Genomic DNA, 13,937 nt, shown 5'->3' with positions numbered 1-13,937 from the left:
ATCTTTTAAACATATACATGCTCAGATCCACCCCACAGGAATGTCAAATGGTTACTTTAGCAGCTTTATTAAAGTGTACAATTCAGTCTTTTAGTATATTCACAATTATGTGCAAATCAACATCACAGTAAATTTTTAAACATTTTCACCACCTCAAAAAGCTATCACTTCTGTTCGGTATAATTTCATGTGAATAGAATACGTGTGATCTTCTGTGCCTGGCTTCTTCAACTTAGCACAGTATTTTCAAAGTTCACGCATGTTGCAGCATATATTAGTACTTTATTCCTTCTTTTGGCTGAATAATATCATCCCATTGTATGGAGATACTCCATTATATTTATGCACTCATCAAATGATGGACATTTGGGTTCTTTCCACTTCTGGGCTGTTATGACTAGTGCTTCCATAAACACTTGTCGGCAAGTTTTTATGCAGACTTATGTTTTCATTTCTCTTGCGTATATACCTATACACTCTGTTTAATCATTTCAGGAGCTGCCAGACTATTTTTCCAAAGTGGCTGCACCATTTTACATTCCTATCAGCAGTATACAAGTGTTGCCAGTTTTTCCATATCCTCACCAACACCTGCTATCACAACTTTTTTTAAACTGAAATACAGCTGATTTACAATATTGTATTAGTTTCAGGTGTACAGCAAAGTATCACAACCTTTTGATTCTAGCCATTCTAGTGGGATAGATGTCTTTTAACATATTTATTTGCCAACTACATATCCTCCATAAAAAATGTCTATTCAGATTTTTTGCCCATTTAAAAATTGTGTTGTCTTTTTACCATTGAGCTGTTAAGAGTTCTTTAGATAGAAGTCCCTGTCAGATACATGATTTGTTAATATTTTCTTCCATTTTATAGGTTGTCTTTTCACTTTCTTGATGGTCAAATCTACTGTTAAAACCCTCTCATGAATTTTGAAGCACCAAAAGTTTTTAATTTTGATGGAATCCAAATTAATCCATTTCTTTTTCTGTTGCTCAGTGCTTTTAGTGCCATACTTAGGGATTCTTAACCCTCAGTTTCCTTCTAAGAATTCGAGAGTTTTATCTCTTACATCTACGTTTGTCATCCATTTTGGGTTAATTTTTCTATGTGGTTTGAGGTAAAGGTCCAACTTCATTATTCTGCATGTGGCTACCAGTTGTTCCAGCACTACTGAAAAAAATATTCTTTCTCTATTGTACAGTCTTGACACACTTGTTGAAAATCAATCACATATTTATACTTTTATTTCTCAACTTTCGATTCTATTCCCTTGATCCATATGTGTATCCTTGTGCCAATTCCACACAATCTTATCTTTTCTGTAGTAAGTTTTAAAATCAAGAAGTGTGAGTCCTATTTTATTCTTTTTCAAGATTGTTTTGACTCACCTTGATACACTGCTATTCCATGTGAATTTTAGAATCAGTTTGTCAATTCCTACAAAGAAGTCAGCTGGGATTCCAATATGAACTGCACTGAATCTGTACATCAATTTGGGGAGTATTGCCACCTTAATGCTAAATCTTCCAACCCATGAACACAATTTTTTTTTTTACTTAGATCTTTAATTTCTTTCAACAATGTTTTGTAGTTTTCAGAGTGTTCTACACTTCTTCTGTTAAATTTACTCCTAAGGGTTTTTTTTGTTTGTTTTTGCGGTACATGGGCCTCTCACTGTTGTGGCCTCTCCTGTTGAGGAGCACTGACTCCTGACGCGCAGGCTCAGCGGCCATGGCTCACGGGCCCAGCCGCTCCGCGGCATGTGGGATCTTTCTGGACCAGGGCACAAACCTGTGTCCCCTGCATCGGCAGGTGGACTCTCAACCACTGCGCCACCAGGGAAGCCCCTAAGTATTTTTTAATGCTATCGTAAATGGAATTATTTTCTTAATTTCACTTTTGGATTGTTCATGACAAATCTATATAAATACAATCGATTTTTATACATTGATTTTTGTATCCTGCAACCTTGCTGAACTGAACTTGTTTATTAATGCTATTTTATTAGTGCATTCTTTAGGATTTTCTACATAGAAGATCATGTCATCTGCCAGAGATAGTTTTGCTTCTTTCAAAACTAGTAACCTTTTTTGTTTTAAAGTCTAATTCTTCTGATATTAGTATAGCCACTCCAGATTCCTTGTGGTTGCTACTTGTTTATCTTTTCCCATCCTTATACTTTCAGTGTATTTGTATCTTTAAACTTAAAGTATGTCTCAGGGAATTCCCTGGCAGTCCAGTGGTTAGGACTCTGCGCTTCCACTGCAGGGGGCATGGGTTCAATCTCCGGTCAGGGAACTAAGATCCCACATTGTGACATGGCCAAACATAAATAAATAAATAAAGTATGTATCTTATAGAGAGCATATAGTTGGATTCAGCCTCACAATTTCTGCCTTTTTAATTAGACTGTTTAATCAATTCATATTTAGTGTTATTACTGATATAGTTGGAGTGATGACTGCTTTTCCATTTTTCATTTTCTGTCTCATGTCTTTCATTCCTTTATTACTCTTTTACTGCTTTCTTTTGCACTGATTTTCTGATGAAGCACTTAAATTTCTTTAGTGATTTTTTCCACTGTATTTTTTTAGTTTTTTTCTCCCCAGTAGTTGCTCAAGGGCTTACCATACACTTTCACTTAGAATCAGCTTCAGACTTACACTAGCTTAATTCCAATGAGACACAGAGATGTTATGCTATATAATTCTATTCCCTTCCCCCCATTTTATATTATTGTTATATGTTAATGTTACAAATCCAACAACACAGTTATAATTATTACTTTATTATCTACAATTACTTCCTTAGCTTAAGATAGTTTTGCTCCCACTCACCTCCTGAGCTGTTATTAGCAGATACATTTCAAATACATTACATTTCTATAGGCCCAAGAATACATTACGGCAAGTCCCCTACACACAAATTTTCAAGTTGCAAACTTTCAAAGATGCAAACATGCGTTCGCATGTCTAATCAGGTAAGCTAGTTCATGTCTGGTGTAAATTGTCACGAGCATGCATCCTCTACAAGTACTTGTGCTCCTGTATACTTTACTGTACAGTACCGTATACAGTACAGTAGTACAGTATCTTTATTTCAAGCCCAGGATGTCCAGAAGCAAGCATAAAAGCAGCGGTGATGTAGCTGGTACCGCTAAGAAGCACCAAGCAATAACAATGGAAACGAAAGTAAAAACATTGAGAGAGTGGAGTGACAAGAGGAAGAAAAAGTAACTGAAGAACCGAAGAGATTCACGATGCAGGAAACGGCAAAGGCATTTTCTTTATTTGAGGAGGCACAGTTAGTTTTTGAGGCACAGCACCCAAATGTAGAACAGTACACGAAGGTTGCAGCAGCTGTTCAGAATGCAATCCAGTGCTACTGTGTCACCTATGATGAGAAAAAAAAGAGCTACCCAGACATCACTGGGTCGTTTTTTTCAAGAGGGAAGATAGAATTGAATCCAGCAAGGAATCAGAACATGTGCCATCAGTGTCAGGTGTGAGTGAAATTGCAGCTTGCTCTCCTTCTCCTATTGCTGATGATCCTTCAGCTCTACCATTTCCCATCTCCTCTCCCTCCTCCAGTCAGTAACTCTTCTTGCCTGTTCACTCGATGCCAGCCCCTGTATGCCAGCTGTGGAATTGTGTTACTGTACTTTTCAAGGTACTGTACTGTAAGATTAAAAATGTTTTCTTTGGGCTTCCCTGGTGGCGCAGTGGTTGAGAGTCCGCCTGCCGATGCAGGGGACATGGGTTCGTGCCCCGGTCCGGGAAGATCCCACATGCCGCGGAGTGGCCAGGCCCATGAGCCATGGCTGCTGAGCCTGCGCGTCCGGAGCCTGTGCTCTGCAACGGGAGAGGCCACAACAGTGAGAGGCCCGCGTACCGCAAAAAAAAAAAAGTTTTCTTTTTTTGTTTTTTTATGTATTACTTGTGTGAAAAATATTATAAGCCTATTACAGTACAGTACTATATAGCTGATTCTTAGTTGGGTACCTAGGCTTACTCTGTTGGACCAATGAACAAATTGGACTTACAAACATGCTCTTGGAACAGAACTCATCCGTATGTAGGGAACTTACTGTATATACATTATTTTACAGAACTGCTTTTTAAATCAGTTTTAAGAAAAAAGGAGAAAAATATATGTGGTTATACACTCTCTTTTTAAATTACATCATTACCTTTACTGGTGCTCTTTGTTCATGTGGATTGAAATTACCATCTGCAGTCACTTGTTTTCAGCCTAAAGAACTTCCCTTAGCCATCTTGCAAGGCAAGTCTGCTAGTAACAAAGTCTCTCAGTTTTTGTTATCTGCAAAGTATTTTACCTTCATTTTTAAAGGACAGCTTTGCTGGATATAAAAAAATTGGGGTTAACAGTATTTGTCTCTGAGTACTTGGAATATATTGGGTTGGCCAAAAGGTTCATTGGTCTTTTCCGTATGCTGGCTCTAGTAGCGCTTAGTTGTCTTTAACTTCATTCGAAACAATTTTGTTAAGATTATACTGTGACAGCTGTCATATCAGCGTGCATTAAAAAAAAAACTTAGCAAAATTGGTGAATTTTTGTGTAGCCATTTTAATACTGAAGATGGAGGAAAAAAAGCAACATTTTCAGCATATTATGCTTTATTATTTCAAGAAAGGTAAAAATGCAACTGAAACACTAAAAAACGATTTGTGCAGTGTATAGAGAAGGTGCTGTGACTGATCGAACATGTCAAAGTGGTTTGTGAAGTTTCATGCTGGAGATTTCTCGCTGGATGATGCTCCACAGTCGGGTAGACCAGTTGAAGTTGAGATCAAAACAAGACATTAATTGAGAACAATCAAAGTTATACCACACAGGAGACAGCCGACATACTCAAAATATCCAAATCAAGCATTGAAAATCATTTGCATCAGCTTGGTTATTAATCGCTTTGATGTCTGGGCTCCACTAAGTGAAGTGAAGAAAACCTTCTTGACAGTACTTCTTCATGTGATTCTCTACTTAAATGTAACGAAAACATACTATTTTAAAACAAATTGTGACAGATGATGAAAAGTAGATATTTACAATAATGTGTAATGGATGAGATCATGGGGCAAGCGAAATGAACCACCACCAACCACACCAAAGACCAGTCTTCATCCAAAGAAGCTGATGTTACATATATGGTGGGACTGGAAGGGAGTCCTCTATTATGAGCTCCTTCCAGAAAACCAAATGATTAATTCCAACAAGTACTGCTCCCAGTTAGACCAACTGAAAGCAGCACTTGATGAAAAGCATCCAGAATTAGTTAACAGAAAATTCATAATCTTCAATCAGGATAACGTAAGACCACATGTTTCTTTGATGACCAGGCAAAAACTGTTATAGCTTGGCTGGGAAGTTTTGATTCATCTGCCGTATTCACCAGACATTGCACCTTCGGATTTCCATTAATTTTAGTCATTAAGAAATTGTCTTAATGGAAAAAATTTCAATCCCTGGAAGACTGTAAAAGGCACCTGGAACAGTTCTCTGCTCAAAAAGGTGAAAAGTTTTAGGAAGATGGAATTATGAAGTTGCCTGAAAAATGGCAGAAGGTAGTGGAACAAAATGGTGCATACGTTGTTCAATAAAGCTCTTGGTAAAAATGAAAAATGTATCCTTTATTTTTACTTAAAAACCGAAGGAACTTTTTGGCCAACCCAATATTATTCTACCACCTTCTGGACTCCATTGTTTCTGATGAGAAGTCGGCTGTAAGTAATCGGCTGTTTTTCTCTTGCTGCTCTGAAGATTCTCTCCTTGTCTTTGATTTTCAACATTTTCACACTGATACGTCCATTTGCAGATTTTCTTACATTAATCCTACTTGAAGTTCTTTGGGCTCTTTGGATGTATATGTAGGTCAGTGTTTTTCAATAAATTTGAGAAATTTTTCAGCCATTATCTCCTTGAATACTTTTTCCACTTTTTTTCTCCCCTCTTCTTCTAGTACTCTCATGTATACCGTGGTGCACTTAATTAAGGTTGCCCCACATTTTCTCTGAGGCTCTTTTCAATTTTATTCATTTTTTTTCTCTCCCTTCCTTGGATTTCTATCAATCTATTGGCAAGTTTGCTAATTCATTCTTCCACCAATTCAAATCTACTATTGAACCCCTATAACTAATTTTTCATTAGTTATGTTACATTTCAACTCCAGAATTTCCATTTGGTTCTTCTTTAGAATTTCTGTCTCTTGACTGATAGTCTCTATTTGATATTAGTTGTCATCATACCTTCCTTTACTTCTTTAATGAAGGTTTCCTTTGGTTCTTTGAACATATTCATAATGGGTACTTCAAAGTCTATGTCTGTTAAATCCAACATCTGTTCTCTTTCACAGACAGTTTCTGTTGTCTTTTTCCAGTGTATTAGCCATACTTTCCTGGGTTTTGTTTTTGTTTGAACATCTTTTACCTTTTTATTGGGAACTCAACATCTTATATAATACTCTGTGGCAACTCTAGGTATACTCCCCCACTCATGAGGTTTCATATTTTTATTTGCTTGTTTATTTGTTTAGTAACTTGTTTTATTTTAAAGAAGGCTACTTTCCCACCCCACACCCAGCCCCCTGCAGTGTTAAGCCTCTGATGTTGGTCCTCATAACCTGGATATGCCCACAGTCATCTTGCCATACAGTAATCTGTCAGGACTCACTTTCCCTGACTACTCCCAGCTATTAACCTCCACTAACTGCCAGTTGATTGCTCTACTGACTTAAACGATGGCTTCAGGTGTAAATTGCTCTGCAGAGGAATCCAATCAAATTCAGGCTCCTTAGAAGGAGCAGTTTCAGGTCAATGTTTGACATTAACTCTGTCCCCAGGAAGGTTCCTTCCAGCTGTCTCTTATCCCAGTTCTTGCTGCAAGCTCAATGGCCTGCAGTTTAGCCTGGATCTTTTTGAATCTACAAATCTCCCAAGTGCCTTTCACCACAATCTCCACTGTTTCTGAAAGCAGCCTTAGGTTTGAACTTCTCCAGCTCTACTGCAAATGAAGTCAGTTCCTTGAGGAAGAGATTAGGAGCTATCTGTTTCATGACTTGCTTCTTACCCCTACCCCCAAGCAAAATCTCTGAACCAGGGCTCTCAAGATGAAGGTGTGGACAACCCATTCAGCAACTGAGTATTTTGCGGGGGATAGGTAGCAACCTGAGGTCTTCTCAGCTTGTCTCTCCTGACATGGAGCTACCATCTTGTAAGACAGGGAAAAGGTGATCTGTTCTCTAGTATGCTCAGCAACTGTTACCAAGGTAGAGCCTCTGTTCCACAAGTGGCAACTGGACGGTAGCCCCCTACCTCTCCAACACATTTTCCCAAAACTTAGCTGTAACAGCAGGCAGCTGGGGGTGGGATGAGAAATCCTGATGTCCTGCTTCTCCCAGAAAGAAAACCTTTGCTCCAACAAGAAGCTCTGCATTTACTGTATACCTTAGGACCATTTCCAAAGCTCTAAATAGTTGTTTCTTAATAGTTTTCCTCAGTTATACTAGGGAGCAGACCTGCAGGGCTCTTATGCTATCAGACTGGAAGTCAAAGAAACAGTTATTTTTAAGAAGATGACTTTGATGCAAGCCTGGTTTGAGAATCATTGATTTATACTGTGCTGTGTCACATCACCTATTTTACCTGAATCTCTTTAAAAAAATTTAAAAAAAACCCCTACAGGGCAAGAATTATTATTCTCATCCTTTATAGGTAAGGATTCAGGAGGCTCACAGATAATTAAGGTCATAAGGATGGGGCCCTAATCCAATAGGACTGGTGTCCTTATCAGAGGAAGAGACACCAGAGAACTCTATCTACACCCACTGCACCCCCCCGCCGCCATGTGCTCAGAGAAAAAGCCATGTGAGGAAACAGGAGGTGGTCATGTGCAGGTCAGGAAGAGAGGCCTCACCGGAAGCCAACCCTGCTGGAACCTTGATCTTGGACTTCAAGCCCCCAGAAGCATAAGAAAATGAACTTCTGTTGTTTAAATCACCCAATCTGTGGTACTTTTTAATGGCAGCTCAAGCAGACTAATACATATACCCAGTGGTATTTTGTCAGATTGGACTGAAAGATTGGTGCAATGCAGATGAGAATCTGCAAATAATTCTGAAGGAATCATAACTAATGGTGCTGAGAAATGACACAGAGAAGAGTTGGATTCCTGAGGCAGGCAGCATTTTGGTTCTGAAATATCACAATATAGCATAACAGCAACAGTGTTGCAATGAAGTTTCCGGTTAAAGGTATAGTAGTATAGTAACAGGGCAAGACCTGGATAAAGTTTAACATGACCTAAACCAATCAGACTTAAATAATTGGAAGCCTAGATTCAACATGGAGCTGGAAGGGCAAGCAGTTAAAGAAAGGCAATGTTGGGAACATAGTACACATATACAGAGAGAACAAATGATAAAGCAAATGGAGCAAAAGGTAAAATGAACAATTGGGGAATGTGGATGAAAGGTAAACTGGAGGGCTTTGCACATTTCTTCTGTAAGCTTTAAATTATTTCAAAAAAAATTTTAAACTACAAAAACTCTAGAAGGAAAGAAATGGTCACACAAAAATTAATTATTCATTTGCTTTTTATTAAAGTGATGTAAGAAGCAAGTCCAGAGAAGATGTCTGGCCTTGAAGCCCTATTTTCAAATTTACTTCTTAGCACCAAGATGTAGGGAAGGTACTAAACTTCTGTTAATCTTGGTTTCCCTTATTTGCACTATGGAGATAATACCTTATAAGGTAAAGAGAAGTAACATATGAAAGCGTACTTCCACTGTCTGGCCCATATATAGATCATACCTGATATTTGTGTAGTGAAGAAATGGCTATAAATAGCTCTAAAGGTTCAAAAAAAGATCCTGTCTGACAAAACTGATCAGGGGTGGCTTCATAGAGAAGATGGTGTTTCAGCTAGGTTGTGAGGGATAGATAGGAATCATCAGTTGAGGCTAAAAGAGAAAGACCCATGAAACAGGGAAGAGTACAAAATAAAGGCACAGATGTTAGAAAGAACAACTGATGAGAACAGTAGTTAAGTCATGTTTGATTAGAGAAACTGTTCTTTAAAAGAGGTAGGTAACAAGAGAAATGCAAAGGCCTCTTGGTTTTCTTTTTCTTTCTTACTTGTTTGGTTAGATTTCGGTATCCAAGAACTCACAAATGGCTCCAGCATTCTAACAATTTCTACCTACCATTCATACAGTGTGCACTTGTGCCTTTGAATTTCAAAACATTTCAAAAAAAAGAAATCCAAACAGTATGGAAGGGTATAAAAAGAAAAATGAAAGTGTACCTCCCCCATTGTTTCTAAAGGTAACCACCATCAAGTTCTCTGTATATCCTTTCAAGAAGTGGTTATACAAGCTCATACACATCCTTTTGGTTATTACTGTATACTGACAGAACAATTCTATACACAGTTCTGCACTTTGCTTCAACTTTTTTTTTTTTTTTTGCGGTATGTGGGCCTCTCACTGTTGTGGCCTCTCCCGTTGAGGAGCACAGGCTCCGGACACACAGGCTCAGCGGCTATGGCTCACGGGCCCAGCCACTCTGCAGCATGTGGGATCCTCCCGGACCGGGGCACAAACCTGTGTCCCCTGCATCGGCAGGCAGACTCTCAACCACTGCGCCACCAGGGAAGCCCTGCTTCAACTTTTGACAACTTTCCATACCAACGCCTATAAAGCTTTATCATTTTTAACAATATAGTAATTAATTTTTGTAGCATAACTAGACTCTACACATAATTGACAACTAAGCTTGACTCCAATTTTCTGTTACAAATAATGCTGTAACCAATATTCTTTTTCATGTATTTGTACATATTTTGCAATTGTATCCATGAATGAATTCTAAACAGTGGAAGGTCAAGGTCAAAAATATGTTCACTTAAAATTTTGATATTGTCAAAGTTCCCTCTAAAATATTGCACCAATGTACCAGTGAATATGAGTGTTAACAGTTCCCCATCACCATCATCACCAACCCACGACTGAATCAAAGTTTTCTACATTTGACAATGTGATATGTGAAAAAAATGCTTCTCATGAACACTATTTTCATAATACTCTTAGTTATATGCTTTTTTCATTTTCACTCATAAGTTTTTCAGAGGCATGGTGATGTGATGGCATCATCAGTCTGGTGCCTAATGGGATGTTTGCTGTGTATTCCTGTGTTTTGAAATTTTGTTTTTATTTCTAATGCAGTAATTTTGCAGATACACAAAAACATAAAGGTTTTTCAGGGTCCTCAATAAGTGTAAAGTTCTGAGACTAAAAGAAACTGAGAACCCTTGGTCCAGATAATCCTTTCAGTCTTAAGAGGGGGGAAAAAGAAAACCTTTGATATTCAGATAGCATTCAATTCACAGATTAAGGAAACATCTTTATAATACTGTATCTTCTTGGTCAGAAATTAAATACGTACTTCCATTTATCTCTTTTGTTACAATGATAAATGTGATGCTTCCTTCCATTATATTCTAACTGGCTACTGTTTGTTTATAGGAAAATTATTCATTACTATATGTTAATTTTTTAAAGCCAGCCACTGAATTAAATCAATTCTGAATTCTAAATCAATCACTGAATTGTTTCTGATACTTCAGCTGACACTCTTTATACTGGGGTTTTTCAAAGGGTCATGTTTAATGAGGTGTAATTTACATAGAGTAAAATTTGCCATTTAAGTAAATATCACGACAATTAAGATAGACATTTTCCTCACTACAAAAAATTCTGTCGGGTCCCTTTCTAGTAAATCCACTTGCCCCAATCCCAGGCAATCGGTCCCTATAATTTTGCATTCTCCAGAATGTCAAACAAATGGAGCCATACAACAGGTAGCTTTCTGCGTGTGGCTTGTTTTACTCAGTATTAACTAATTTGAGAGTCCTCCATACTGTTGCATTTATCAGTAATTGATTCCTTTCATTGCTGAACTGTATTCCATTGTATTCCACAATTTGTTTATCTATTTACCACCTGATGGACATCTAGCTTGCAGTTTTGGGTGATTATGAATAAGCTACTATAAACATTCACATATGGCATTTGTTTAGATAAATGATTTCATTTTTCTTGGGTAAAAACCTAAGAGTGAAACTGCTGGGTCATATAGTAAGTACATATTTAACTTTACAAGAAATTGTCCAACTGTTTTCCAAAGTGGCTGTAACATCATGCATTCCTATCACCAATTTATTATAGCTCCAGTTGTGTCATAGTATTGAGATATATATAAGTAAGTACCACCCATCCATATCTATTTTACTGAAGTTTTAAAAACCTGAAATGTGTGTTGAATTAGATCAAATGCCTTTTGGCAGTTATTAAAATGGTCACTGTTTATCCCCTTTGACATATTAAATATGGTGATATATTAATACACTTCTTAACAGTCAATGATTTTTGACTCTTGGAATAAACACACTTGGTCACAGTGTATCATTCTTTCAAATTCTATCTGTTAGTTATCTTTTTTTTACACTATTTTAAATTTTATTTAATTAACATACATTAAAATTGACTTGTTTTGTGTACAGTTCTATAAATTTAACACATGTATAAATTTGTTCAGCCATCACCACAACGAAGATACAACTGTTCCATCACCTCAGAAAACTCCCTTGTGATATAATTTTGTAGTCACACTCTCCCCAACCTTTAACTCCCAGCAACCATGGATCTTTTTTCCATCACGACAGCTTTGTCTTTTTGAGATCATCATAGTAATGGAATCATACACTATATAACTTTTCGAGACTGACTTCTTTCCCTCAGAAAAATGCCAGGTTGTTTCATGTTAATAATCTATTCCCTTTTATTGCAAAATAGTTTTCTACTGTAGAGATGGACCTCAGTTTGTTGATCACATTAGGTTACTCCCCTTTTTTGGAGATCATAAGTAGAAACGATATGAACATTGATGTCCAGGTTGTTGTATGAAGATGAATTATCATAGCCTAAGCATGAGTGGCATGCCTGAGCCATACGGCAAATATATGTTTTAAACTGATTTTTTTTAAAAACCTGCCAAATTTTTTTCAGATTGTCTATACTCTTTTGCATTTCTACCAGTAATGCATGGGATTTCCAGTCTCTCTGCATCCTCAGCAGCATTTGATATTTTTATTTTAGCCATTCTAACAGGTTGTATAATGGTATCTTGAGGCTTTAATTTCCATTTTGCTGATGGCTAATGATGATGAACATCTTTTTATGTGCTTATTTGTCACCCATATATTTTGTTTGGTTAAACATTTGTTCAATCCTTTTGCCTACTTTTTTTTTTTTTTTTTTTGCAGTACACGGGCCTCTCACTGTTTGTGGCCTCTCCCGTTGCGGAGCACAGGCTCCGGACGCACGGGCTCAGCAGCCATGGCTCACGGGCCTAGCCGCTCCGCGGCATGTGGGACCTTCCTGGACCGGGGCACGAACCCGTGTCCCCTGCCTCGGCAGGAGGACTCTCAACCACTGCGCCACCAGGGAAGCCCTTGCCTACTTTTTGATTGTTTTCTTATTGGTGAGTTTTGAGAGTTCTTATATATTCTGAATGTAAGTACATTGTGAGATAAGTGATTTTTAAATATTCTTGCAGCCTATAGCTTTCTTCTTCATTCTCTTCATAATACCTTTCACAAATTAAATATTTTAATTTTGATAAAGTCCAATTTATTATTTTTATTTATCTTTTATGCTTTTGGTGTCACATCTGCAAACTCTTTTCTACCTCAGGTCATCAATATTTTCTCCTACATTTTCCTCTAAAAGTTTTATGGCCTTAACATTTTATATGTACATCTACGATCTATTTTGAATTAATTTTTGTTTAAGGTGTGAGGTTTGGGTCAAGTTTCAGTCTTTTGCATATGGATGTTCAGGTGTATCAACACCATTTTTGTTGTGTTTTTCCCAGCTTTATTCAAATACAATGGACAAATAAAAACTGTACATATTTAAGGTATATAATGTGATGATTTGATATATGTAAACATTGTGAAATGATTACCATAATCAAGCTATTTAAATTATCTATGACATCATATAGTCTTCTCTTTTTTGTGGTGTGAACACTTAAAATATATTCTCTTAGAAAACTTCAAATATATAATACGGTATTATTTGCTATAGTCTCCACGATGCACATTAGACCCCCAGAACTTACTCATTTTATAACTGAAAGTATGTACCCTTTCACATCTCAGTTTTCCTACCCCCTCAGTCTCTGGCAACCACCATTCTACGCTTTGCTTCTGTGAGTTCAACTCTTTTATGTTCCACATATAAGTGAGATCATACAGTATTTTTCTCTTTCTGATTTATCACCTACCATAGTGACCTCAAGGTCTATTTATACTGTTAAAAAGGCAGGATTTTCATATTTCTATGGCTGAATAATATTCCACTTTACATTTATGCCACATTTTCTTTACCCTTCCATCCATCTATAGACACTTAGATTATTTCCTTGTCTTTGTTATATCATGAATAATGTTGCAATGACATGCGAGTGCAACTCTCGCTACGAGGTAACTGATTTCCTTTGGACATACAGCCAAAAGTGGAAGAGCTGTATCATACAGCAGTTCTAATTTTAATTATGTCACAAAAGTTCATACTGTTTTCCACAGTAAGCTGCACTAATTAACATTCCCACCAACAGTACACAAGAGATCCCTTTTCTTCATATCTTTGTCAGCACTTATTATCTTCTGTCTTTTTGATAAAAGAGCGGTGGGCTTCTCATATATGGCCTTTATTATGTTAACATACATTCCTACTACACCTAATTTGATGAGAGTTTTTATCATGAAAGGATGTTGAATTTTTGTCAGATGCTTTTTCTGCATCTATTGAGATGATCATGACATTTATCCTTCGTTCTGTTCATGTAGTGTAT

General features: G+C 37.2%; 1 protein-coding gene across 1 annotated transcript in view; it reads right to left on the bottom strand.

Moving 5' to 3' along the window:
* KPNA1 (karyopherin subunit alpha 1) overlaps positions 1–13,937 on the bottom strand; it is a 70,583-nt gene that overhangs the window by 44,707 nt on the left and 11,939 nt on the right. The gene's annotated exons all lie outside the window — the stretch shown is intronic.

The sequence above is a fragment of the Mesoplodon mirus genome (assembly GCF_964341445.2).
Source record: "Mesoplodon mirus genome assembly, chromosome: 6".
Classification (NCBI taxonomy): Eukaryota; Metazoa; Chordata; class Mammalia; order Artiodactyla; family Ziphiidae; genus Mesoplodon; species Mesoplodon mirus.
The sequence above is the reverse complement of the archived record's forward strand: the minus strand, read 5'-3'. Positions and strand labels throughout refer to the sequence as shown.